The sequence below is a fragment of the Embiotoca jacksoni genome, unplaced genomic scaffold (genome assembly GCF_022577435.1).
Source record: "Embiotoca jacksoni isolate LCO1_2020_lvr unplaced genomic scaffold, fEmbJac1.0.p SCAF_12, whole genome shotgun sequence".
NCBI classification, from domain to species: domain Eukaryota; kingdom Metazoa; phylum Chordata; class Actinopteri; family Embiotocidae; genus Embiotoca; species Embiotoca jacksoni.
This window is the reverse complement of record NW_027185252.1, coordinates 8,785,553-8,813,511: the sequence shown is the minus strand read 5'-3', so window position 1 is coordinate 8,813,511 and position 27,959 is coordinate 8,785,553. Positions and strand designations below refer to the sequence as shown.

Genomic DNA, 27,959 nt, shown 5'->3' with positions numbered 1-27,959 from the left:
AGCTTGAGTTTCTCAGTTTGAAATGCAACACCTGCAGATGTGTCTTGTAAACTGCAGCCGCCGGCTTCTCTCCCATTCAGACGGGACCACTGAAACAAAGCAATTAAAGCAAGCTCTCTCTATGGGGTGAAGATTTGGTGCATGGGTGTGCCTGCCTGTGTCGGAGTGATCTCTTTTTTTTTTTTTTTTTTTTTTTCCCATTGTTTTAAGTGAACAGCAAAAAGATCTGCATTCCAGCTGAAGAAGACAGCTCCACACCAAACACAACATTAGCAGTTTTGTCATATTCATGTGTGTTTTAAATATGGAAGTCAGAGGTCACTGACAACCTGTTGACACACTGCAGATTTATGCAACAGACACACGCACCCACACACACACACACCCAAGTTAACGCACAGCCACAGCCCAGTTTTCGACTCCGCACGTTGTAGCAGAGGTTTCTTGTTGCTGCTGATCTTTTGGTCCTTCCAGCTCCAGATACCAGAGCCTGAGTTATTCTGCGCTCTGCTCCCTGACCCTCCTAATTGAGAACGGCTGTTACTGGGAAAGAGAGGGCTGAACAGACACACAGAGATTGAGAACAGCTTCTTGTGTGAAAGTGAGAGAAAGTAAGAACAAAAAAGGGAGGAAAACAAAACGAAAGGAGCAAAGAGCTAGACCTGTGCAGGCCAGTGCCAATCAAGTGGAGGATGGCTGCGTGCTCAACAGCTGGCCTCATGAAAGAGAACCTCCCTCTCCGGCCATGAGCCAAACAAAGGCAATGTCCTGAATGTTGAAGTGACTGTTCAAAACAGTATGTGATATCTGTAGGACGAAACGGAAAAAGACTGTTGGAGAGCGAGGAGAGCGCTGCAAAAAAAAAAGGAGAGTTAAACTGGAGGGTTGGAAAGAGGAGCAGTAAGCTCAGTGACAGCTGCATGCATGTTGTAGTGGGTAACGATCTGTCCGTCTGTCAGAGAAGATATTTCTGTCTGTTTAGTGCTGCCTTACTGGCTGCCAGAGACACTCCTCGTGTCATCGCTGGGTGCCTGCTGTCACTGGCTAAAAAGGAGAGGGAGTGGTGTGTTTGTGTGCGTGAGCGAGAGTGACAGGGAGAGAAACTCAAGCAGCTGTCTTGAAAGCTCTTCCGCTGTCAGTACATCTAGAATCTGCTTTCCCCTGATATGTCCTCGGTGAAACAGTATTTCAGTCAGTCGTTCGGTCAAGAGTCGTGGTCTTTCTGCTGTTTAAGGGAGCACTTTGGGGAAATCTTGGTGTTGCCCGGCTTATCTGTTAAGATAATGAGATCATAAACACTGTCAAAAAAAAAAAAAAAAAAGAAGATTTCTCCGGTGGATCATGAGTTTCCGCATATATACAGGAAGATTCAGTTTTCGTTTTTTGCAACCTGGTTAGCCTGTACGTCTGCAGCACGTAGATCTGCTGCCAGTGCACTGTAGAGTCAACAAGTGCAGGGACACGTAAAATAAGATCAGACATTGCTGTGGGAAGGGCCTGCTGTGATTGAATGAATATCATAAAAAAATGACAAATTTTAAGTTTGCATTAACAAAGAATTTGTACTACGTGTGGATTGCCTGATTTGCCTATCTGCATCTGCACCGATACCAATCTGCGCATCTATATTTGGACCTGTCCGGATGTTGAAGACGGAGCAAGGTGCAGAGCCCTAAACTGCTCCAGGCGAGCATTGCCACTGGTGTGAATGTGCATTGTTTAATTAGAGGCTTTGTGAGGTGCTTTCAGGTTGAAAACTTTAGTCTGTATACCAAATCGTAAATTGTCCAAAATGAGAAGGTTTTTTTGTTCTTAAACCAATTGACTCTTGTGTTTCTTGTGTTGGCCCTCCAGGAGTCTAAAGCTGTTTCCAGTAGAGGATGTGTTCACAATGTTACACTGTCTTGTAGTAGACACTCTTAAGTAGTTGAACCTTTGACACAGATTTTTAAAGTACTGCAGTGTACTTTTAGCATTTACACAGAGCGTTGGCTGATTGCAGGGGGCTCGTATCATCTGAGACAACTTGTAGCAGTTGTAATGAAAAGACGTGATGGTAGGCAGTGGAGTCTGTCAGTTTTGTGTAGGAGGCACAATTTACATGAAATATTAAATAAAAATAGCATACTGTTTTTAAATTTCTTGGGTCAACAGAATGTGGGAGTGGGTGGTACAGTGACACAGTGTGAAGCTGAAAATTGCTGCATGCAGTGAGAGCTCACGGGAAATACTTCCAAAAATTAACCTGCCTGGTGTGTTCAGTGTACATTAAAGATATTTTATAGTTTGCGAATTTGCAGGATAAAAACGACAAATACCTCCAAACAGCTGTTTGCTAAAGGGGTTTGAGCCCTGATGTTGGAAAATACTAGTCAAAACGGCTGCTATCATTTAACATACTGAAGAGATTTCCTTTATGTACATGGAATGATTTCAGGGGCTGCACTCATTACTCGAACAACGGACCAATCTCTTGTATTCCTTTAAATCACGGGGCTCTATTTTGTACTAATATAGTATATTTTTGCCTTAAGTGCTGACCATTGACGGTTTGATTGCAGTCATCTGTTGTTGGAGGTTCTGTCGTCTGATTGCAAACATGTGTTTTTCACCAGCAGACATGGCCACGGAGTGAGGTAATGGAATATTAAGAAAAATTTAGGAGCATTAGCGAGGTATTGGGCTGCACGGTGGCTCAGCTGTTATTGTGGAAGTCGTGGGTTTGCCGTCACTGAATGAATGCGGAGTCGACAAGTTGTCCTGGTGTCAGCATGTGTTTTGTTTTTTTTTTCCCTCTGGCTGCCAAGTTTGATGTTGTGAATGTGTGCAACCCAGATCTGTGTGTGTGTGTGTGTAGAGAAAATGCTTTTGGATTGTTTCTGTGGGATCCGTCAACAAGACCGATATGATTTAATGCATCAAAAAAAAAAGTAGCATCGCCTTAATTCTCCCGGACTGATTTTTTTTTTTTTTTTTTAGCAGCGGTACGAGCTTTCGCGGTAATTTTGTGGCAGCCGTGACACCGTCAGGCCCAACTTTAGAGTCTGTACTGTCAGTGTTAGCTTCTTCTGGCAGCTCTGGCTGCCCTGACAGCCGTGTAACCACACACCGGTGTTTATGTACTTTAGGTTAACACGGTTATCTCTGTGCGTAACCGGAGCCCTCAACCAACATGGGCACTTGGCATACGTGTGCGGTTTGCCTTGTGTGAGTGATCTCGCAGCTGCAGGGCCCTGTCTCTTTCCCCAGCTCGTCTCTCTCTGTCTCTCTCTCTCTCTCTTTCTCTCTCGAAAGAGCTGCAGGGACTTGCCAGTATTTTCATTCCCTCTGGAGGCATTTCCGCACACCAACAAAGCCCGGCCTGCGTGATGAAACGGAGAGGAAGCAGCTTTTGTGAAGGCAGCAGCCAAACTTCAGTCTGTGTGTGTGCGTGCACTTCTGACCCCAGCTAACAGTTTGCTACATGCAAATTAACATTTGAGCTGGAAATACAGGTCGCTCCAGCCTACTGTAGCACTGAGAACAAGCCTACCCTGTCTCCCATTCAGAAAACAAAGTTGTCTCCTGTTTGCCTCCTAATTAACTGGTATAATACCGAGCTTGTTTGATTGGTTCGTGTTATTTTTTTTATTTTTTTTATTTATTTTTTTTGTACAGGGCTTGTTAACCACTGGCCTTTCACATACTTCACTTCCGCTGTAGCCATTGCTAAAAGGAAATGTGCGGTGCAGCCCAGGTCACAATTCTCCAGGGTGTCTGGCTCTGGGAAGGGGTTGAATTGAACCAATAATAGTAAATTTTTTTTTTTTTTAAATCAGTAGAACGAGCATAAAACGTGCACTCTTTGCCCCTCGTGTCTGCAATAACTGGATTACACTGATATAAATCAAATACGTTTTGTGCAGCTCTGCTATTTTTTTGGGTTCAGCGTCTGAGCATTAATTTTTCTCCATGCTGAGTGGATACCCTTCGTTTAGACGGTGGTTTCCAGAAATAAGTGCGAGGTTTTTGGTAAGAACTGAGGTTGAAGCTCACACGAAGCGTCATTTTTGCTGCCTCACTTGAGGTCGTGACACCGCTACCAAAAATCACGAATGTTATTTCTCTAAATGGGAGCAAAAAGCAAAGCGACTGCAGGGTCTGGCAACCGCAAGTGTCTCAGAAGCGGAGATTTTCTCTGGGATTGTCAGCGTCCTGTGGGTTTTGACAGCCAGGGCCCTGTGACACATGCTCATGCCCATAAACAGGGATTTGGCCCTCTGGAGAAAATAACCTTGATAATTACTGGGGTGCATATGGACCTGCCCACAGAGGGAAAGGGAAAGGGAGAGGGGGAGGAGGAGGAGCGGGAGGAGGAGCGGGAGGAGGAGATGAGGGCTGACTGAGAAGGAGGGAAGAGAGGGAGAGAGGCCACATCCGCTGGTGCATTCCTGCATGCTGTGTCATACTGGTGCAGAGTTTCCCCTCAGTTTGCACGGAGCTTTCCACAAGGTGGAGAGTGCAAAGAGCTACTGACGCAACGCTGGAGGCTGTGGACACTGACATTTAAAAGTTTAACAAGGCAACGAGCCACGCATTCATAGACTCCCCACGGTAACAAAAAGACAACATAACTGCTTGAAGAATAAAGCGAGAGAGGACTGGGACGCAAATGGGGGGGGGGGACAAATTGGAGCCATGTGAGGGTGGGATTCATAGAAAGACAGGAAAGATTCAGCCTTGTGACCTAACCGTGGAAGTGCTCGGAGGTTTTGACTCTCCTCCCCACCACCACCACCCGTCTCTTTGTGGGCGAGTCACGTGGCCTCTCTGGTCTGAGCTGAATTGGCATCATAACAGCAGCCAGAGCTGAATGTCTGTGGCTGGCACGCCGCCTGTCTGCTCGCCTGTCATTCAGCTGGTTAAAGAGGCCTTGTTGAACCACTGCACTGTGCCTGGCTACTACAGGGCCATTCATGCCTGTAACGGCAGAAACAGCCAAGTCCTGTCATCAGTGCTAGCTAGCACATACCAATTTACTACTGGAAATGACAAGGGCATTTTGCTTGGTAAGCACTGTTCTCTCTCTCTTCCACCCCCTCCCCCCCTCCAAGCAACCTCGTAACCCATTTTTTTTTTTTTTTCTAGTTTGGATTACATTTCAGAGAATGCGCCTTTCTAACAGAACAAGTGTCTTTAGACAAACACAGTGTTCACGTCTCAAATATGTTCTGTGTCTCTCTTGAATATGCGCCACCGACACTGAGTGTATAGCGGAATAGACTGATCTGTTCCCCAAGGAATCACACAACAACAGCACAAAACAACAAAACGGATCCTTTGTGCTGCCTTGAACGTTGGAAATCTCAAACAGAAGACTTGAAAATACAGTTTGTCACTCGGAGAGAGGTTTTTATTTTTTCTTCTTCTTCTCCTCTCCTCTACTTGACAGTTGCTCTTTGTGCCTTTGGCTAATGGCAACTCATCCTGTCACAGTTGACCCGTGCCTTAGTGAACTGTTGTCCGTCCTTTTCTCAGTCCCAGTGTGACACACACAGCGAGGACATGCATGAGAGCCATGACTTCATCCAGCGCTCTGTCTTCTCCCTCTCCTCTACCTTCTCCCTCCCTCCCTCCCTCCCGCTCTCATCCTCTCTCCCTCTCCAATCCTCTCCCTCTAGATCTTGTCCTTTTTTTTTGTTTTACTCCCCTACCCCTTCGCTTCGTGTCTGCGGTCCTCACATCTTCCCGCCATGATTAGCCATAGTGCTTTCTCCCCAGCCGGTGTAATGTCTAGATCCTCCTGTGTCCTTGGAAAGCAGCCTAATAAGCTCAGACACACACTGATGTCTCTGCGCTCCACAGGCCTATTCTCCAGCGTCACCCAGCACACACTGAGGTAAACAAAGACCGCCACACACGCACGTACACACCACTCTCTCATAGTGTGCTAATAGACCGGCATACCAACCCACTGAGGACAGCGTTGACGCTAGCTCGCTAACGTTGACCTTCCGTGTGCCAATCACAACAAATCTGCTCTCTGATTTGAATATGGGGAGGAAAACAGTGTAAATTGAAAGCAGAAATCCCCCTGGTGTGAGGCAAGATGAGCCTCCGAATAAATTATTCAGATGGCAGCCTCTCCTGCATGATTCTCGCCTTCTGCTACGTTTAATGGCATCTGTGATGTCGCCCATTGGAGATTAATCCAGATGTGAGACGTTTGTGTGTGTTGTGGGTGTGTACTTACATTTCTACGTGTGTCTTGTGTGTGTGTGTGTGTGTGTGTGTGTGTGTGTGTGTGTGTGTGTGTGTGTGTGTGTGGCCGTGGCCCGCTCACCCCTCTTCTCATGCATCCCGTTGTGTCGTGTGATGGGGAAACAAAGCCTCAACAGGGGAATTTATTTCTTCTCCGGAGAGGGCTGTAAATAAACAACGAGTGAATCAATGCCTCCATTTGTTTTTCTCAGATAATTCTGCCTGTGTCGTTAGGCGGTGTGACAGTGTTTTGCAAGCCGGCGTAGCTCTCAGCAGCCATATTTCCTCTCGGAGAGAGTGAGAAAACATGCCACACCGGCCTCATGTTTCATTACCGAAGATCAGTAAATTACCGCATGCTTTTTTTTTTTTTTTTTTTATATCACTCAATGCAGCTCATTTAGCGCCATGATGGAGCCTTTGTATGAATGGGAAATAACACCAGCATTAGAAATTGTGCCTCAGAACTGCTCAGTCAACTAAAGGCACACAGGCGTAGAAATTACCAGTTACAATTGAATACAAAAACCCACAGCAGGTCCCTTCGGTGAATGCATTTCAGTTTATGTGAGCATCATTGATTCGCTGCGAAAGGATGACCTTCCCTGACACAAGTACTTATTCTTATACTGTGTTTAGACATATACTGCTTGCAATACATTCCTCAGGCGTGTTTGCATTATGATAAAAGTGTAAAGAAACGTGTTTATAAGCCATTTTTCTTGTTGGGGCCAATGATTTTCAAAAACAACTTAAAGGCCCAGTTTACTCAGATTACTGTAATATATTTATTCATTACCTTTAGCTGCTTTTAGCCTGCAGATATACCTTTAAATTTGTTTTTATTTAGTTTGAACATCCCTGCTTCAACCCCAAAGAATAAAGCAGACTGACATTTTATTGCAAAAGTTACATAAAATAAAAACATTCATGTTGTGTTTCCGTCACTGTTTTTTCACCATCCATATCTTCGAATCTGGGCGGAGACAAGCTTTATCTTTAAAATGGATGAGTAAACTTTCATTTTCCCTGTAATTGCATTCTGGTGCTGTGCAATAATAATTAGCACAGTTAAAGTCCCAGATAATAGGAGGGGAGTTCCTTGTGTTAGCTACGGTTCGATGACCAATAGGAACAGTGAATAATGGCGTGAGCAGAGTGCTCCTGGTTGTTAAGGAACAAAAGTAACCTCCCAATGTTTAAACCTTGATTAGGAGCAATCATTCAGCTAATGCTGCTGTTGGTAATGCCAACATGACTACACAGAAGAGCCTCTAATGAGCACTGGTTTACCATGGTTTCTTTGTACTCAAGTACCCTTCTCTGTGTCCCATATCCAAGTGTGAAATTACAATATCAGATCATATTTAGTTAATTAAACCCATATGACTAATTTAATTTGACTCAAATATGGGGGAAAATGAATAAATCATGGAGCCGTATTTAGCTTGCTTGCGCTGGTGTTAACAGTAATTAAATGTGGGGCAATCTGTAGCGTGTGACGATAGCTCAAGTCCTTTCTCTCCGCCCACTGTACAAGTACACATGTGGAAAAACTGTAAGCCAGACGTTTTTTTTGGAAGCCGTCTCGCGGAATATTAATGGAAATAAAGTGGGCGTTTCAGACACAGAAATGAGTGAGTTTAAGATGCAGTCCTGTAAAATAGGCTCGTGCATTAATAGTCAGCGAGTGGTTGTCCCGTTAGGAGATCTGCACATCTCGGTTAGAGAAGAGCCAGAAGCACTGAAGAAATATTCCTCCATGATTAGAGCCTGGAGAGTTCAAAGACAGCTGCCTCTGCAACTAGACGGGCACAAAACACTCACAAGGAAGACAAGAAATCAACTTGGATTTTGTCATTTAAGTATTTTATGTTTCATATTTGGCAGGGATTAGAGATGCGCACTCTCTCCGGCTCTGTCAGTCCTTGTTATGTGCTTGCAGTTTGTCAGATGCACAACAGGGTGCTTTATTACATCTCCATAAATGATGCCACCTAAGTCTTGTTTTCCTATCACTAAAAAGCACGTTGTGTTTTGTCACACTCCCTGATGTGCGTTGCATTGTGTTTTGTTTCATTTTAGACTCGCTCTGTGATTGATGAGGATTAAGAAACTGATTTTGCCTAATAGGAAACACAGGAAACGTCCTCATCCAAACTGGTAAGGCTCCTCATTTGTCATCTATGTCTTCTTTCAAACTGTTCAGCATCGGCTTGTACGGTGACACTGATACGCTTCAGTGTGGTCTCTGCAAACAAGATAAGATGGCTGCAGTTTGGATTTTGTCTTTTGTTGTGTCATAGCCGCCACTAAACACACCAGTAGTTTGTCCTAGAAAAGAATGCGCTGGTGATCATGTTATATAGTTCAGAAAAAAAGACTGCGTGCTTTCAAGAATAAATTGAAAACAGAATATATTGTGAATCAGAGGAAGAAAAACAAAAAAACCATCCAGACATTTTATTTTCAGGGCTCAAAAACTCAAATCATCTGAGGATAAAAGTCTATTCAGATTCCTGTGATAGTGATATTGATACAACTTTTGACTAGACGCCTTCAGAGAAATATATTGAACCACACAAATGTCAGAACATCGTGAATTTAGTTCCATGGGAGGCTGGCCACTGTTGTTTTTAAATTCAAAACATATGTTTACTTGATGATTTACATGATAGTGGATGATGGCATTTCCTCTTTGTCTGGTTGACAGCTGGAGCTTGTCAGGTAAAATGGGGGAGGGGGGAGGTGGGGGTCAGTCAAAAGCCCAAACATTCGCGATTCTAAATCATTCCTCTTCGCTCTATCACCGCTTTCCTTCTGATGTGGTCGATTTTCGAGAAAGCCCATTTGAAGGATGTTTACAAGACCACATCCTTGCATGTTTACTCAAGTGGCGATACCTTTCTGGCTCTGCTTCAAGCTGTCCCCAGGGCCTGAAGTCTGAACAGCATTGTTAGCAGTGTTGAGCTAATGGTAAATTTGCATGTATGGCCATTGATCTGCCTCTTATCAATGTCAATATCAATCTCTTAAGAGGAGGACAACTGCTAATCCCCATTTCCCCATCCTCCAGTCATTTGCTCTCTGCTGCATATCCTGCAGCACGAGGCTCCATTTGATGCAAAAACATGCATGAATATTGTGTTCAATTTAGCCTTTGAACAGCATGAATATTATGTATTCAGTTATCCCTCGGACTGCATGAATATTAAGTGTTCATTTAAACCTTGGCAGAGATGAAACACCCCATCAGTCGTCATCACTGTGTCGAAAACCTTTGACCACCGTGATGGATGATGTAATTGGGGTGAATGAGGATGTGAGGAAACATCAGACTAAAGGATGTCGTATTACAGCCCCAACACATTTCAGTAAAAAGGAGACCTTATCCCTCTGCTTTTGTTTGGGAGGCTGTGCAAAATGTCGACGGCGTAGTTTGTGTACATGTGAAACGGCATCAAAGCGCTGGAAGGTGAATAATTTTTGGTGGCATCTGCACATTCTGCAATATGCTAATGAGCAAAGCTGCAAAAGCCAGATTGCCAGGAGAGAGAAGGGGAGATGGAGAGAGAAAAAAGAGGGAGGGAGCAGAGTGGAAAAGAGAGAAACAGACGGAGGCTGGTGTAAATTATGGATGCAACCTGCGATTTCCAAGAGGAAAAAGAAAGGCAGAGAGAAACCTCAAGTCATGCATATCAGATTACGCATTTACCACATTTTCTTATCATGGTCTGTGAGCAAACTCGTATACAATCTGGCCTCTTTGTGTGTGTGTATGTGTGTGTGTGTGTGTGTGTGTGTGTGTGTGTGTGTGTGTGTGTGTGTGTGTGTGGTTGTTTGAGACAGGGAGTGTGTGAGTGAGAGAGAGCACTTACATATTCATCACTGTCAAGTTGTGTGGTGCTGTCAGGCATTCACAAAACTTGATATGACACGTATGTCTAAGGCTGTGTTGACTTTCTTTACTATTGTGTGGCGTTGCGCTGTTTGTGCGTCCGCAGTCACGTGGCTCCTCAGTTCACACGTATCATTTCAGCGTTGAGCGTGCACATGGACACGGCAGCAAATCTGTTCTGTTCGGAGCTGCTTGAATTGCTTTACATCACTCAGGTCTCCCTGGATATTTATACGACATTGTTACGGTGTACTGACAGCTGAGGTAGCTGCTTTGTTAAAAAATACTTACATCTAATCATGAATCTTGCCTGCTTGAGCATTTCCAGGTGAAGTTAAATAAAAGTGAGCATTTGTGTCCCGCTACCACATCCCGCCCTTGTGTGCCAGTCCCCCGTGTACCTCTGCCTGTGTGAATAATGGATCCATTCTTGAGTCATGTCTGTGACGGGGGCCTGTGCAGTGGTGTGGTTTCCCTACCAGAGGTGGATGTGCAGGAGACGGGAGGGGCTGCAGGTCTGGAAATAGCTCTGCCTGTGCTGGGAGCACCTTAGGTGGGCCTCTGTGCCAGCTTCACCTTCCTTTAACACGCTCGCACGACAAAAGTACAATTCTGCGAGCGAACCTGGCATATATTATGCACACATTTTCCAGCTAGGTTGAAAGGAGATATGGTTTAACCTGTCTCCATTCAGCTTTGCTGTCTGAGCGATCCCTTCAAACATGGCAGGATAATTAGAAAAGGGCTGCGATTTCTAAGAATTGAACAGGAGCCACATTGCACTTAAAGCGAGAAGTGTCTGAGCTGGAAACAGAGACTATGAAGCTGCCCTGGATCTTGCCTGCATGTAAATGTGTGTTAATGTGCAAAGTAGGTCATTTATTTGGAGCAGGGACAGCCGTAGTGTGCCTCTCTTGAGCGATGTCAGAGTGGGGAATCAGATCATAAGCAGACACATTGCTGGATTTGGTGAACTGTGCCGGGGATTTACATGTACCAATATTTTGTTTATATGTCAAGCCCAAACCCTAATATACTCGAGGGGAAAGGGGGGTGGAGGGGTGTTGAAGGTGAAAATGGCTGTGGTCAATCCAGAGACAGCATCAGTAACCACAACCAGAGATAGCAGCCTAACAATCTGACTAAATCAGATTACCAAACAAACAGCTAAGAGGATTAATTCTGATCTCTCTCTGTCTCTCTCTCTCTCTCTCTCTCTCTCTCTCTCTCTCTCTCTCTCTCTCTTTCCATCAGACGGACATTAAATCTGCAATCTATAAAATCCCTTCAAATGATTTTCTATTTTACTTTGTGGCCCTCATTTTCTGGTCACATGTTTGGAGTGAAGCTCTTTCTGCTCCCACTGAACTCTGCCCTTTTGTTCTGCCTTGAGGCTTCTAGAAATTGCTTCACTAAACAGAGTATCATATCGGTCTTTAAAAATATCTTCTCAGATACGAATCTGACCTCCGATCAGGTGCTATACTGTTAAGCCCCATACTATTATAATAATGCGGCCTACCCGGCACACTTGCGGTTAGGAATAAAGCAGTGTTGAGAGATGCCTGTGGCTCTGTGGCTGTCACTTAAACAAGCACAGCAGCGTTCGCTGGCACCGGCTTAATTAATAGAGAACATAATATATGGACGGGAATAATTACACCTTGTCCCTGGCTTTCAGAGATCAAATATGCGGCTGCATTTCTTCAAATTAATCTCAGGAATGATTGTTGGTTTACAGGGAATCAGTGGCACTACAGTATGCTCTCAGGGAAGAAAAAGACTGTAGATTAATTCGGTTAATATTTCATAAAGCTTACAAAGGCAAAGGGCATTTGAGGCTTTTCAGATTATTTGTCCTCAGCCAATATTACACACCACGGTTGAGCTGCTGTGCCACTGTGCTGCGAGTCTTCGGCTCTACCGCACAACGCCAAGGAAAAGGCACTTGCCTTTTTAAAAGTGTTTGTTTGCGATAGCGTTGTTTGTGAAACGGGAGCCGTTCAGATGTGCCGCTCCTTTTCCTCTGCCGCGATCTGATTCAAAGAGGCTGGTTCACGTACAGGATTGTATCACTCTCCTGAGTGCTGATAACGGCTAAAAGATTTGTATTAATATCCTCGCTGGTACTCTTTGATATCAACTGATTCCTTTTGAGTCTCCGCTCGGCTACTCACGCACACCTCGGCTGAGCACAAGAGCACAATAAAGCATTGCTCTTGACAGCTTGACAAACTGACATTCTCACTCTCAATCACTCCACCCTCCTGCCCTCCTGCTCTCTCGGATAGAAGTGTGTACTGTAACCAACGAGGACTGTAATCAGCGCCCACCTAATCAAATCATTGCTCCAACACGCAGCCCTGGCTGCCGGGCTCCCACGAAACACATCTCGGATCAAGAGACAGGCTGCTTGGACGGCAGTATATTCTGTAAGCAAGCCGCTGCATGAAATGTCAGGAGAAGTAGGATTATTTTTGAAAATGTCACTGACAGCATAATAGCTCAGTAGAGGAGTGTCTCATGCTATGTTTGTGTCTCATATCAGCAGGTGTGATATCTAACTCTGTGTGTCTGTGTCTGTGTGTGTGTGTGTGTGTGTGTGTGTGTGTGTGTGTGTGTGTGTGTGTGTGTGTTTCGGACTGTGTGGTAATAAAAGCTACTGTACACAAATGAGAGTGTAAACAGAATCTGTTGAGTGGAACTGGTGTGCGATTGGCAATGTGTGCGAGCCATCGAGTTAGCCATTAAAGTGTGTGTTTTAGATCTGCACAAACAAACGCACATCTCCAAACCTCCTCATTATTGGCAGCAGGAAGGCTGCCTGGGCACTGGGACAACGTGTGTGTGTGTGTGTGTGTGTGTGTGTGTGTGTGTGTGTGTGTGTGTGTGTGTGTGTGTGTGTGTGTGTTTTCGCCTGCACTTGTGTGTTTGCGGTGTGCGCCTATGCAGTTGCTCCTTCCAAGATTTGGTTAACCGAGTTGGCTCGCTATCACATTGCCACAGAGTGTGCAGTTGCTTCAGCCTCTGTTTCATTTAGTGGCACCCACGCTCTCATCCTCTTGCCATGAAAACAAACACACACACACACACACACACACACACACACACACACACACACACACACACTCGTGCTTCACACTCGTGCTTTTTCTCTCCACTGCAACAGACAATACACACACACAGACACACATTTCAAGGAGAGAGTGACAAAGTTAGAAGCACAGAGAGTGAGGAAGAGGAAAAAAAAATAAGAAAGTACCAATTAAGCTCCTCAGACAGTTCTGCCAACAGACATCAGGGGGTTGGAGGCGGAGAGTGTTTGTGTGTGTGTGTTTATGTGTGTGTGTGTGTGTGTGTGTATATGTGTGTGTAAGGGGGGGTGTTTGACTGGATCCGCGGTCTCTGACTTTGTGTTATACTATTAGTTTTGTACTTGTACAATTTTTGAAACATCTCATTACAGCGAGGTGTCAGTAACGTGCTGAGGCTGGCAATTATCAAAAGCTTGTTGCTTTTTATACTTGTTTGTTGACAATTTTGCGCACCGATGTTGGTGTAAAATTATGCTGCATGTTTGTTCCTTCCATTCACTTTTATCATGTGTTTAACTGGGTTCACACTGCTGATTATAAGAGTTTCTCCCAAGAATAAGTGTCCCTAAAATTGTTTATATTTCGTACACACAAACTCGTATAGCCATATCCTAAAATCGTAGCTGTTTGTGTACATGAAGATCATAGAATTATAAATAGTTTTGTCGCTTAATTGCATCATATGGATTCTTTTTTTTTATATGGCAAATATAGCACAGAGTTATGAATTGAATTTGATTAAAACATGGATTTCTTCCATAGAGATCAAAGTGACGTCTTCCAAATAAAACAACAGGCCAATTAACAATCCAAAATGATATTCAACAGAAAAAAGCAGCCAATCTTCATATTTGAGAAGTAGCATTTTTGTCCCGATAAATAATTTTGACTGATAAACTGATTTTCCAACTTTTTTATTCTCTCTTCAGCTGAAAGGGAAAAAAAAAAAAAGGACTTTGTATTGCTTTCAGACTTTCATGTCAGACACCAGTAGCTAAACCTTAATCCAAACAATCTTAGAGACAGAAAAACTCTTGCTGTTCTGCCAAATGAAGCCTCCTCCTCTGCTCTGTGTTCATGCTGTGAAACAAAAGGCTAGTTTGGCCAAATCAGGACTGACATCATTGGCAACAGCTGCAGGCTGCATGCACTGTGTGGTCTGTGCATGTGTGTGTATGTCTCTGCGTGTTTACGTCTCTGTGTGCGTGTGTTTGTGTCTGTCAAGACGAGGTGACCTGATTGCTCAGCTGAGCAGTGAGGGAAGACCCAGCCTTGTGTTGTCAGAGTCGCACCGATACAAAAACACACAAAAAAAAAAACAACCCACAAGGGATGGACCACAATGCACCCTGGCTGGCAGCTCCTCCTTCCCTCCGAGTCCCCTCTGTGTTTTTGTGTGTGTGTGTGTGTGTGTGTGTGTGTGTGTGTGTGTGTGTGTGTGTGTGTGTGTGTGTGTCCCCACCCTCCCCTCCTTCTCACGCACACACTCACACACACACGGTGGCAGTCCTGACCATGCCAAAGCAGATTTGGAGATGAAAAATGACCCACCACTGGCCGCAGTATCAGCTTCCAGCTATAGAGTGGTCAGGCCAAATCCCATCTAAAGAACCTTTATCCTTATTGCCGTAAAGATAGAGCTAGTTACAACTGGACCTCTCCTCTCCTCTCCTCTCCTCTCCTCTCCTCTCCTCTCCTCAGTATATATTTGTATGTACTTGTACTTGGGAAAGAGAACCCAACAACTTTTCACAGCTTGATGTTTTTGACTTAACCAGCTACTGAGACTGACAGTCTGTAAAGCCTGCAATGAAACATGTCTCATTCTGCCTCAAGGTGCTTTTAACCCACATTAATTAATTACGTTTGTTTGTGTTTCACCTGAGAGTTTTGAGATTTCATGGTGGCATAAATACTGTTTGAAGAAACCTTCAATTTCTAATAATACAGTTTCAGCTGCAGAGTTTGGATCAATTTCTGCCTGAATATAATTCAGATTAAATAAACTAACCAGCAGCAGCACAGAGCGTTGAATGTTGGCAGCTTCAGTTGTTAGTGCCAGTAAAAGGTGTGTGGCCTCATCATTCAGCCCTCCCAGCATGAACACATAAAATACCTTCTCAACACATACACGCGCGCACAAACAGAAATGGCCTCCGACCCCCTGGGGCCTCACCTCCAGAAGCCCTGTGGTGAACCGTGTGTTTGTGTGTGAGGCTCAATAACCTTACTAGGGCCATCCCACCCCTGCTGCTCTGTCTTATTACTCCCTGTACCCTTTCTGTTTTGTCCAGAGGAAGGAAAAGAGATAGGATGGATTTCAAGCAGCCCCCTGGGGGGCTGGAGTGAGAAGGGGGGGGGACGGGGGGGGGGGGGGGGGGCACAGCTGGAGTGAGATCTGCAAGGTGGGAATGGTTAGAGCGAGGAGGGCTGGGGGAGACAATTTAGGAGGAGGAGGCACACGGAGAAAGCACAGAATGGATGCGGAGGTGGTGGTGGAGCAGCAGTATTGATGATGTTCAGATAAGTAAAGGATTAGTGGATACACAATGAGCCTGGGGGGGTGGGGGGGGTGCTGCTCCCCCATTCAGCTAGCGGTGAAGTGGTTCCTTTTAATGAACTGCTAAAGGGGAAAAGGACGTGCTTACGTACATTCTAATACGGACATGACATCAATGCCGTTGAAATTTTTCTTTATCAGCTGCATTCTTAAAATTGAATATGTGCCCTTTAGTCACCTCATCTGTCCCTGGAGGAGCTTGGAGTTGTGCACGCTCCAAGGTTTAGTACCAAAATGTCACTATTTCAGTACTTTAAGCAATATTTAAGCCACGTCTTGATATCATACGTTTTCTTTACTGTCAAGAAATCCTGTAAAAGGACAACAACAAAAAAACAGATGGGGAGTTGTGTCGTCAAACCCTGATTATTCCTCTGTGCCCCATTTGTTGTCCAAAATGTATTATAAACCTATCAATGAGCCACACCACCGCACTCATATTCAACCATCACAATGAACACAGGCACTGTTGTTTGTTTCCATCCCACATACACCAACCTGCTGCCTTAAATACTCACTAAAGCACCAAACGTGTATTTATCTGCTGCTGAAAATAGTCCCAAACAAATGCACTGTTTACTCCTTTTTAAGTGATGTTCGCTAAACACTTCATTGCCCAGTTGTTGTCGGAAACATGCTAACCTAACTATATTTGTGACTTGGATTTCTGTCTCCTGTAGGAATGAATGAGCTTGTGGCTGAGTCCTACCGACAGAACAAGAAAGCCAGAAAAATACAGAGGCATCGTTTGTTTATGTGGGTGTTTAATGAATGACAATGACAGAAATATAAAATGTCTCACAATATGTTAACATCTTATTCTAAAAAAAAAAACAACCTTTTCTCATGTAGCAAAACACACCAAAGTTTCAGTCTTTGTTTAATGTACCCGAACCTACTGAGCCAGAACTACAGCTGAATTAAAATTCAGTCTAAACTTGGAAGTGCCACGAGAACTTTCGGCACTAATGATCCTGCCTCTCACAATTTATGTATCACCCACACAAAACCACATATAGACGAACATATGATTGCAAAAGCACGCGAGGAATCTACCTCCTCAATGGGCCGAGAGCTGAAAACACACCAGTCTGACTTCATGCTCCTCCTCCGCCTCCCCCTTCATTTCTCTCCACTTTCTTTTCAACTCTTGTCTGTCCTTTAATAGACTCGACTGCTGGAGAAACGGGAGCGGCGCAATCTTGCCGTGTTTCTTTTGCTATTCTCTCCAGACACGCGCACACACTCACTCCCACTTGCCCACTGCAGCGGATCCAACACACAGTCTCGTGCTTGTTCTAAGTGAAGACTGCTTGGGTGTAGTGAGGGATAATGGTGCAGAAGACTCATTCGAATGCGGGTTTTGTGCTTCGTTCGAAACCCGCCCTCGGTGTGCAATTGTTCTGCGTCTCATTTGCGCATGAGGACTGAACAGGTGTTTCTGATTGTGCGTTTTTGAGTGCGCGTGTCTTGAGCCCACTCTGCATCAGCGAGGGTCAGGTGTCTTGTCTGGCTTTACGTTGAAGAGGAAACCCAGCGGATCGGATTTCAGTGGAGGTCGGCTGTCCTGCTCCGTGTGCCTCAGAGGTCAAAGTTTAGGACCGGTCTGAACGTAGACACACAGACGCGCGCACCCGACACACAAATACACACGTGCGTAACATACGCAAGGACACGTTCGTTGTCTTAACGCCATGAAACTTTTTTTTTTTTTTAAATGTCGTTGGTGAGAAAACCAAACATTTAAATGTTATTTTATTGTTTATTCACTTTGTAAATTTTGTCTTTTAATTTCACAAATTACAACGTATAAATGAATTGTACACTGAAAAAGAAGTTGTTTGTTTAATGGGGTTTTTTTTCAGACTCGGAAGAGCTGAAAATTATTAGTTTGTTCATTTAACTTTTCAATTTATGTTTTTTTTCTCTCCTTTGGACACGTAAACTGGCAGGGAGTCAACTTCAGATATTTTGTGACGGATTTCTTAGATTTTGACCCAACATTTTTTATTTTTTTTTGTTTACCTTTACATCTTCACAAATCACAACATAATCTCACAAAAATGCTCCAGTTTCCCAGATTCAAAAGGGATCTCTTCAAACTTTCTCCATTTTATTCAACCATAAGTTTAAAAGCCAAAGCACAGCAGCAGATTTTCAGGAAATGTTTGTCATTCTGGTTTTGAAAAGTGACTCATCAACAATTTCTGATTGATTCTGTTGATTGATTAATCAACTTATTTTTTTTTTAAACTCTAAATAATCCCTTGCAGACACTGCAGAAGTTCAGTGCTTTCATTGTGTTTTCATTATCTCAGAAACTCTGATGGCTTTGCGATTCAAATCAATGATTAATATGTGATTTCTGCGAAACAGAATTGAAGTTTTGCTCTAAAAAGTTATAAATAAAGGTGGTGTCCTTTGTCCAAAGAAACGTACGTGTCAATATTCTCATACATCAACATATTATAATACTGTAGCCTATATATGCGTAACTATAAAGAGTTACTTGCACATAATGTTCAGAAAACTCTTTGTGACAAGGTCCTCTGAAGACTCAGAGGCTTTAATAATTAGTGGAAACTATTGACACTCTGATATGTTGGTGAGTCTGAAAATCCAAAGTACAACGACACTAAAAGACCCGTTGTCTGTCTGTTTCTGTCAGTCTTTCTCTCCTTCTTGTTTTCTTCCCCTCCTCTTGTCTCTTTCCTTGTCTACCTCTCTTATACGGAAAGTGGCCAATTTCCTGAGCCTGTTTTTCCATTTTGCTTCGCTGTGCGTGTATCTTTTACATGCATGTTCCTCTGTTCGTCATCCCCTGTCTCGGACTTGCTCTCAGCTAGCAGCTTAAATTGTCCCAATAGTTACATGGGAGCAAGCTGGTTGGAGATTAAGACGTGAGCACAGGGGAGTTTTCAGTCAAAGTTCTGACTATTTTCAGCTTTTTTTTTTTAGCGCTTTATCAATAATCAACAATGCTGCCATATCTCGATGTTTCGCAGGAGAATTAGTATTATTTTTCAGTGTGCAGGAGACATGTGGCTTCATGCTAAAAAAAAACAAAAAAAAAAACAGTCTTATGAGCAGATAAACACTGATATAAGCCAAAGCCGGTTTGAAACAAAAAAAAAAAAAAAAAAAAAAAAAAAAAAAAAAGGCATTTCCAGTGATTTATAATGATGTAAAGACAGTCACCGTGTTTGTTAGGCTTAAAAAGATTTGCACAGATTACATATGTCAAATAAATCAATTAACCAAATAATGGATGTCAAATAAAGTTAAAATTCTGTTCACTTAAACAGTGTGATGTGCACTGCTTAATATTTCATTGCCAGATTTTGTCATGAAAGTTTATTACAAATCAGTATTTGGCAAGAAAATTGTCTTCTGGCAGATCTGTCCAGAGGAGTGCCCTCCTCGGCACCCGTCGGCGTGATATTAACTTGAATGGATGTGTTTTGTTGTATTTTTATCTATATGTCACACCCTCCTGACCATCTCCCATCTAAGTCAAGGCAAAATATTTTGACATCCAACTTCATGTCATACATTATTTCTTTATTTTTTGTCAAAGCATCTTGTCTGCACTGACATGTTGACAGCAGTGTTTTTCTCGTTTTCCTTAATAATACTGCTACTGCATGTGCCAAGTCTTTTCACTCAGACGTTTCACTTCAAGCACAGAAATGTCAAATTCTTCCCTGTGCTGGCGTTTTTGTAAATGAAACTTAGTTTGAAATTTCAGAGTGTCACTGATCAAATCTTGCAGTTATTCATCAAGTATCGAACACTTTATGAAAAGTTAGCCCAGTTACAGAGTTTGGTGAACTTTTTACTCTTTCGATGATTAAAGATTCGATTTCTGCAAACTTTTGATATGAAACTGATGAGGAAACTATTCAAATGTGCAGAAACACACTGGATAAACTCAGCTGTGGCTTATCTTGTAAAAGCGGTGGTTTTTTTTTTTGGGGGGGGGGGGTCTCATTAAACACAAACATGAGTTGAACTCTTATATTTGTCACTGTGCCCCTCTAATGGCCAAACGTCCAGTTGAGGCTGTGCATCTTTGATCAGAGCTGACCGCTGCTCCCCTCTGGCTCCAAACCGGGCCAAACACACAGAACAGCCTCGCAAATGTTTTTCCCATTGAGATTGCAGCCATCGCTATTCGACATAAAGTTAATTTAGTGCCTGCTGTCGGTGTGTTTGCGGACTTGTCGTCGTCGTTGTGTGTGTGTGTGTGTGTGTGTGTGTGTGTGTGTGTGTGTGTGTGTGTGTGTGTGTGTGTGTGTGTGTGTGTGTGTGTGTGTGGCCGATGGGGTCTGGGCTGATGAGGGAGATCCTTATTGCCCCCGGCACAGTGGCTCATGGAAATCAATGTTTGATTTGCCGGCTACTTGATAAAGGATTTAATGCTGAAACGTGCTCCCACCCTCTCCTGCTCTGCTCGCAGTAAAGAAATTGCCTTATTGAATCCATTTGTTCATTTTGCCTTCATTCAGGGGTGTGTTTGCAAAGTGCTGGTATTTGCCTCTGTTCATGCATGTGTCTGTTCGTGAATGTGTTGGCAGGTAATAGGGTAGCTGTGATTACCTGATGGGCCTTGTGTCCACTTGCTGCTGGCTGCCAATATGTGCGTGTCTGTGTGTGTGTGTGTGTGTATATGTGCAGTGTCCAGGATGGTGTATAACCACTCCGGTGCTCCCTGCTCTCGGTGTATGTATCGACCAGACTGTGGAATGGAGAAATGCCTGCCCAGCACACAAAATCAATGACTGCTGTTTTCTCCCCTCCAAAGGCCTCCTGTTATCTGCAATGAATACAAAGCACATATTGTAGCACACAAGACACACATTTATACACCTCATCTTTATGTCGACTCCCCTTTTTCCACCATTGCGGCGGGGTCACATACGAACCTACCGGAGATCGGGCTGAATCACAAGTCACCTGCACGTAATTGGAAGAACTCGGGCTGACGCGGTGTGTTCTCTCACTCGCCACCGAGTCTTCTGTCACCTAACAAGACTTTGAGTGAGACCTACGCTGCTGCAGCTTTCACTGGACTGCGAAGTTTATTATTCCGTCTACTCCATGAAGTCCGCGGTGCCAGCAAATCAAACACGGCAGCCAAAGAGTGTGAATGAAACATCATCTGTCTTCCATTGTGTTGAGCAGCATTAGCAAATTGGCCAACAAGTGTTTGTTTAGCCAGTGGGCAGTCATTCCAGGCAACCTGGGAAAGATCAAGCCTATTTTCACTATTGTTGCAGATGCTCCTCTCTCTCTCTCTCTCTCTCTCTCTCTCTCTCTCTCTCTCTCTCTCTCTCTCTCTGTCCTCAACTCTTTCTTTTCTCGCTGTCTGTCTCCCTGTCAGGGATTATAGGTGGTGGGAGGAGGAGGAGGGGAGTTGGAAGGATTAGCTGCGGCCGTCCAGCGTGTCCGTCTGTCTGCCGTCACAAAATAGAATTCATTTGTGTGATCCAGATGCTTATGCTCAGCTCCCTGCGTGTGTGCGTGTGTGTGTGTGTGTGTGTGTGCGCGCGTGTGTGTGTGTGTGTGTGTGTGTGTGGTTGCTCAGACAGAGGAGAGGATTGGCCGTTGGGCTGGAGGTGCGGGTGGGGGTGTTTTGTGGTGGAGGTGAGGGTTAGCTCACATCCGCTGCGCAGCTTTTGTACTCCTGCATTAGAGAGCTCCTGTGACCTGATCACTGCAGACTCCGTTTAACCGCCCTGACAGACGACCAAAATAAGAGCCAAAATGAAAGGAGGAGGCGCCACGTCACGAAGGAATGGCGGAGTGTTGTAAAAAGTATCGGTCGATTGACAATCTGATTGATTGATCGGAAATTATTTTGCCAACAGCTCACGTTGAAGGCTGGTTATTGAACCCCGAACAACATGTGTCGGTAGAGAATTGAAAGTTGTCATATTCAAACTCGTCTTTACTTATTCTGATTTCACTTTCTGCTTTGTCTTTCAGACTGTATTTCGTGTCTGATGATTGTTAGTTGTGCATCTAGCGGAGAGAGGACAGGGAGAGCAGGTGGGGGGCTGTGCAGGCAGTATTAGGGTCACCACAGAGGGGAGTGGGGGTCCTGTTGTGGCTGGCGACTTCATGCATCCAGGGTGGGAGTGAGGTTGATGGATGGACCCAGACTGCAGATCTCATGGAGGGCTTCGGAGCAGGATACTGGGGGAGGTCCCTGAAGGAAGTAGTCTAGAAAGGGAGGGGGGAGAGAGAGAGAGGCAAAAGAGACCTGTCATTAATCAAACTCCCTCCACCTGCCATTTGTCCTCTGTCTCCTGTTCTCTGTTCACCCCTCCTGCTCCCCCTCTTTTACTCCTTCCCATTCCCCCCTTTTTGTTCCAAGTCAAAGTGCAGTCCTCTACTGTACGCGCACTCCCTCCCTAACAACACTTTGGGATGTGTTAAATGCTATTACGAGGTGGCAGCTCAGGCAGCGTGCCCTACAACAAGGAGAGATGGATTCATGCCGGGGTTAAACACGACTTCGTTTTCTTAATTCACTTAAAGTCGGGTGGCGCTGCTCCTTGCCACCGAGCTCTTAACTTGCTGGTCGGCACAGCCCTCTGATGCCTGCCTGAGACTGCTGTAACGCGAAGGGCTGCTAATTTTGTTGCTTTGAGGTCAGAGAGAACATTACTGGCTGCTTTGACAGGTCAGAAGTCTCGGCTGCTGCTGGTGCTGCTGGTGCTGCTGGTGCTACTGGTGTGTGTGTGTGTGTGTGTGTGTGTGTGTGTGTATTATTTCCTAACCGTACATCTCTGTTTACTTCAGCCCACACTTCTATTATGAACGTCAGACCTTCACAATATTTCTCAGCTATCTCTTGCCTATATATCAAATGAGCAACAGCGTGGGCTCATTAAAAATGCATCTTGCACATTGAGCTTGGGAGACCAATTATCCCACCTAGCTCCTTTACAATGGCTGATAATAAAAGCCCCTGTAGTGGGCCACTCTCCGACAGCTCCACCATCTTGCACTCTCTCCCCTCTCTCTTTCTCTTCCTCCTCCATCTCCCTCTCCAGATGCCTGTTGTCCTCACACCAGATCATCAGTAAACACGCTTTTTCACTGAATTCGATGGAGTACAGTGTTTTGATCTGTTGGGATTTGTGTGTGTCGGGGTTGGGGGTGGGAGTCTTAATGCTGCTGTGCTCTGCAGGTGGCAATGGACAATGGTATTACAGAAAGAGGCAGACATTTGTGTGTATACACACACACACACACACACACACAGGCTCACATGTGTAAACGTACACAATACATAAGACTGTTTCAGCACACATCGTACCATCATGCGTTTTGACAGGAGTGTCTTGAGGAGATCACAGCGCCTCGAGCGCAGAGCCTGTTTTTTTTTTCCCGCCACATGCCGTACATCAAATATGGATGCATGTGGGAAGCAACCGCATCACCGGAGCACTTTAAAGCCCCCATTCGGGCCAACCTGCTCATCAAAAGGCTGCCATCGCTGTATACATGTGGAACCATATAATGCACAACCCCCACCTTGTATTTGTGCATGCGTTTGTACGTGCGTCGCTGGCGGTGTACCCTTTGAGGATCAAACGTGTGGAATTTTACCTCACAGCAGGCAAGTAAACAGTGTGAGAAAAGACGGCGGTGTGACGGGTATTGCTGTAGCCGATGATTAGGTTTGTTTAAATGTACGCACCGGCATACACACGGCGAGTTGTCACCACCTCGCTGCAGAGAGCCGATGGATGGTGCATCCCCCCCCCCCCCAACGCAGAAACAGCTAAGGAACGAAGCATATTCTGCAGAACGCCGAAATCAGCTTGAGACATTTCTTCGACGAAACAGTTCATTGATTAAGTGGGAATGCCTTTTGATTTTACATACAAAAATCTGTTTACAGGTCTTGACAGCACTACATGTGCAAAATCTGAAATTGCCTCGTGTGATGTCATTGGAGTTCGCCCACCGTGAGTTCGACACTGTTCAACTGCGAGAGCTCTTTTAATCAAAAAAATAAAATAATGGACGGATCAATCGACAGTGAAAATAATCATTCGTCTTACTTTGCTTTAGCGTGCCATTTTAATTGGCTACAAAACCTGTCAAGGCCGTGAGCCCGGTTTGATTTGATATGCTCCCTGGCTGAGGAAACCCCTCCTTCACTCCCTGTAGGTGTTGTTAAAATCAGACCGACTTCATTAATAGTCTGATCTGGATGTAATTAAGAATGAGCAGAGGGCGGCCGGCAGGGAGAGAGAAAGTGAGAAGCAGAGAGTTTCTCCTCCCAGCTTTTCTTTTTAGACCCGTCTGTCACCTGTTTTGACAGGCCAGGGGGAGGAAACTTGCGAGGGAAGTAGGAGGGGGGTCAAGGGAGTGGGATTTTGATGAGGCTTGACCTTCGTTATGTCAAGTTCTCCCAACAACTTCTTCACAAGAAAGGTTTATTAAAGCCGCTAAACGCTGGGCTATATCACTGCAGTCGGAGATGTTTTGGCTCATTTGTCTGTGATTAGTCTGCTTGCCCGCCTTTGTTTTGTGTGTGGGGATTATCCGAAACACCCCCATGCACATGCACACCAGTCTTTCTGTACTCGTGTTTACGCAGCACTGGGTGGAAAACATAAATCGGAGACAGAGCGTTCCCCGTCTGCGTGGCTTGGAATAGGGTTTGGACTCGGAAAGCTGGCTTTCCTCTCAGGAAGTGTTGTTCCTCACCGCTCTCCATAAACACTGGAAAAGAGACCCAAAGAAAATGTCCCAGACTCACTATTTCCACTGTAAACACACAGACATACACATATTAGACTGCTCACTCTTTCTGTGTTCGCTCACACTCTGTGTGTCTCTTCTGTTTCTAAGGCAGAAGGTTATATATTTACAGTATATACAGTATGCCAGGGTTCTGACCTGTGCAGATCAGCTGCCTCAACTTTTGAATGTATGCATGTTATTTTTTAAGGCTTTGCAAAGTCCTGCCAGTGTTTATGAACAAAACAACTATAAACTATTTCTTTCACCTTTAACTTACATGTAGGCTGATTTTCAGGGTTTTTTCTTTCACAGCCAAAGCTTTTTTTTTTTTATTGCGACACAGCTTACATTTAAAAATGAAGCACTTCAAAAAAAGAAAAAAACAAACTGGATTTGCTTGTTTACGTTGAACCCCTGGGTGAAAATGGCAGCATTTTGCAAATGAATTACCTCTCAGAGCAGCGTTTTTCAGTCTTAACGACTGGTTGCATTTCAGCTCCCCCCGTGTGCCGCGCAAGTTAATAAATCCACACCAGTGAGAGAAAGAAAGAAAGCTCTTTCCATCAATTTGAGTTGTCATGGCATTTATTCTCGCACTGGAGCATTATGCTGTGAAAATATCATCGCTAAGTCTCTCTCCCCCCTCCCCCCCCCCCCCAAAAAAAAACAACACAAAAAAAAAAAAAAATAAGACTTGAAATGTTCAGTTTATCATTGTCAGAGCTTGGATTTGACAACAGGGAGCAGGACTCTGTAATCTATCACAGACAATTTGGCTACTGTGATTTTATTGCAGTTTTTTGTAAATCAGAAAGTCCCATTTTTTATTTATTTTTTTACACAGAGATGACAGGAATTTGAAATTTATTTCCTTAGATGCTGTGCTTTGTTTCAATTCCAGCCAGACATAAGGTTTTGTTGCTATTCTAGCCGCTGTGGTAAGAAGGACTGAGCACACTTTTACCATCCAGCTGGCTTACACGGCACCCTAACCTGTGTGTGCACGAGTCTGTGGAGAGGCAGAGCGAAGGAGTGTGTCAGAGAGAGAGAGAGAGAGAGAGAGGGGTTAGAAACCCCTCTTTTTTCTTTTTATTACATTTCCTCCGCAGTGAGAGAGGAGGCAAGATGGACACTCCATATCTCCCCGCTGCACCAGAAAACTCATCTAAATGGAAAACACATTGTCTTCATTATTTTGCGAGAGCTGAAAGAACGGGGTTGTCATGGTAACAGCCATCTGAGTGAGCGCAAGCGGGCGGCCGAGGGGCTGGTTTTAGGGCCAGAGAGAGAGAGAGAGAGAGAGAGAGAGAGAGAGAGAGAGAGAGAGAGCTGAAGGGAGGTGGTGGTGGTGGTGAGGGGGGGGGGGTGTTAAGAGAGGAGAAGGGACTGAGATGAAGAGGGTGGAGATCGAAGGAAGACAATAGATAGGAAATTGTGGGGTGAAAGAGAGAGAGGAACGAGAACAGCGGGTGTGATGGAGAGAAGATAGAAAAAGAAAAGAGGGTTTTCATGAGAGGAAGAAGGGAGTTCCTTTTCCAGCGGAGCCAGACAGTGCAAATGGCCAGTTAGTGGCTCTCAGAGAGAAGTTCAGAGGCCCTTATTAATTTCAAGGGGCAGCAAGATGGTAGATTTAACATCTTAGGAAATCTCTTCCAACTGTGCCTCACTGCAGCCCCATTGGTGGTGTGGTGTGGTGTGGTGTGTGTGTGTGTGTGTGTGTGTGTGTGTGTGCGTGTGTGTGTGTGCGCGCGCGGATGCACGAGACTGCACACTGATGTACAGTCGAGGAAAGAGCTATCTTTGCCCGCTGAGCTAACATTAGAAGATCAGGTTCTTTGGTAAACATGCTGAGGGGGCGACCGGCTCTGCAGCCACTTCTACTCAGCCAGCGCCCCGGTGGTGATCGACAACCTGCCTGCTGCTGTCTTTATTAGTTGCTCCCTTAGAACAGCCCCTGGCAGCAGCAAGCCCAACACCAACGCCCTTCATCAAATATTTACCCCTTCTGAATCTACAACCTGCATCGAGGCCACTTCAAATAAAACCCAAGTGCCGAGGCGATATCTAATCCAGTCCAATCCTGCTCCTGTCAGTTTAGCATCAACGCGAGGATTAGGGATGCTGCCACAGAGAAAGGGACCTAGATGATTGTTTATTGAAGTTGGTTCTCTGTTATGTAGCCAGTGGCGTTGGCATGACTGAGGCCTGACACAACATCGTTTTGGCAGCCACCGGGCGATTAAGGAAATTAAAGTAATTGCTTTAAGTCTTTGTCATGTAAATACTTCCCCCTGGAGTAGTTGGCTTTGCTTTAACATCCATTACAATTTGACATCCAACCTTGTGCTTCTTCAAAGGAGGACACATCTTCATCGTTATTGTTTGTGGTTTAAAAATGGGATGGAACCGAGGAAACCAAAACAAATTTGATCACAGATGAAGCAATCGCGGAAGTCCCAGATATTGTAAATGATGCGCCCATATTCCCTGTAAATGCACTGCATGTCCAGTATTGGTTTCCCTGCAGCCGGGCTAAAGTGGTCTTCTTCAGAAGAACATCCAGATCTATTGGAGATAAACGTTAAAAAGCCGTCAGGAGCTTCGCGGGATCTCTCAGCGCGTGGGGAAATTATGTTTGTTGTTTTCTCTCATCGGTTCCCTCCAGATGTGCAATCACGGTCGAGGGAGGGACGAGGGACGAGGGCTGTGGCTTGTGATTGACCAGCACTTAGGGGAAGAGACAGCGCGCACTCAGTCGACTGTTTGACTGCTCCGGCTGTGCTGGCTGGCCGGCCAGCTGCGTGGCTGCCTGTAGGTCTTAGTGATTCATGTCACACTGTAATTGGTTTACCTGCTCCCTGTGTGTCTGCGCTCTGAGAGGACCAAAACAAATTACCCAAGGATGACCTCTCGCCATCTCTCGCTCCTGCTCTTGCAACCATTTCCCCCCCTCCTATCTCTCCCTGCTCGTCTCACCCCACCTCCCACTACATGTAATATGTTGTGCGAGTGTTTTTCTGTCTCCCTCTCTCTTCCCATCTATTTGTCTGTCCTGTCTCAACGCACTCCTTCCACATACCTTGAATCTTACAAGCAGAGCCCCAGTAGGAAAAAAAAAACATCTCGTGTAGAAAACACACACATGAGCCCAATTACACATGCCGAAGCCTCTCGAGGCTGCGGTATGTCTGTTTCTGCGTCTGCTATGTCAGACATCACTTCGACATGTTACGCACACATGCATGCGTGAAGATAAGCTGATAGGATGGACTTGAGATCACAAATGAACGTACTCAAACACTAGCGGAGTGCTTTGTAGCACTAAAGGAGTGTTTTGTAAAAGCTGCAGTGAAGCACATTAGCCTTTCAGGGCTGTTTTTTGTTTTTTTTTTGCGCTCGC

General features: G+C 44.8%; 1 protein-coding gene across 1 annotated transcript in view; it reads left to right on the top strand.

Moving 5' to 3' along the window:
• The window catches only part of zmiz1a (zinc finger, MIZ-type containing 1a), a 55,839-nt gene that overhangs the window by 13,357 nt on the left and 14,523 nt on the right, over window positions 1-27,959 (top strand). The window contains exon 3 of the mRNA XM_069144104.1: window positions 8,326-8,403. The gene's annotated coding sequence lies outside the window, so the exon portion shown is untranslated. The remainder of the gene's footprint in view (window positions 1-8,325; window positions 8,404-27,959) is intronic.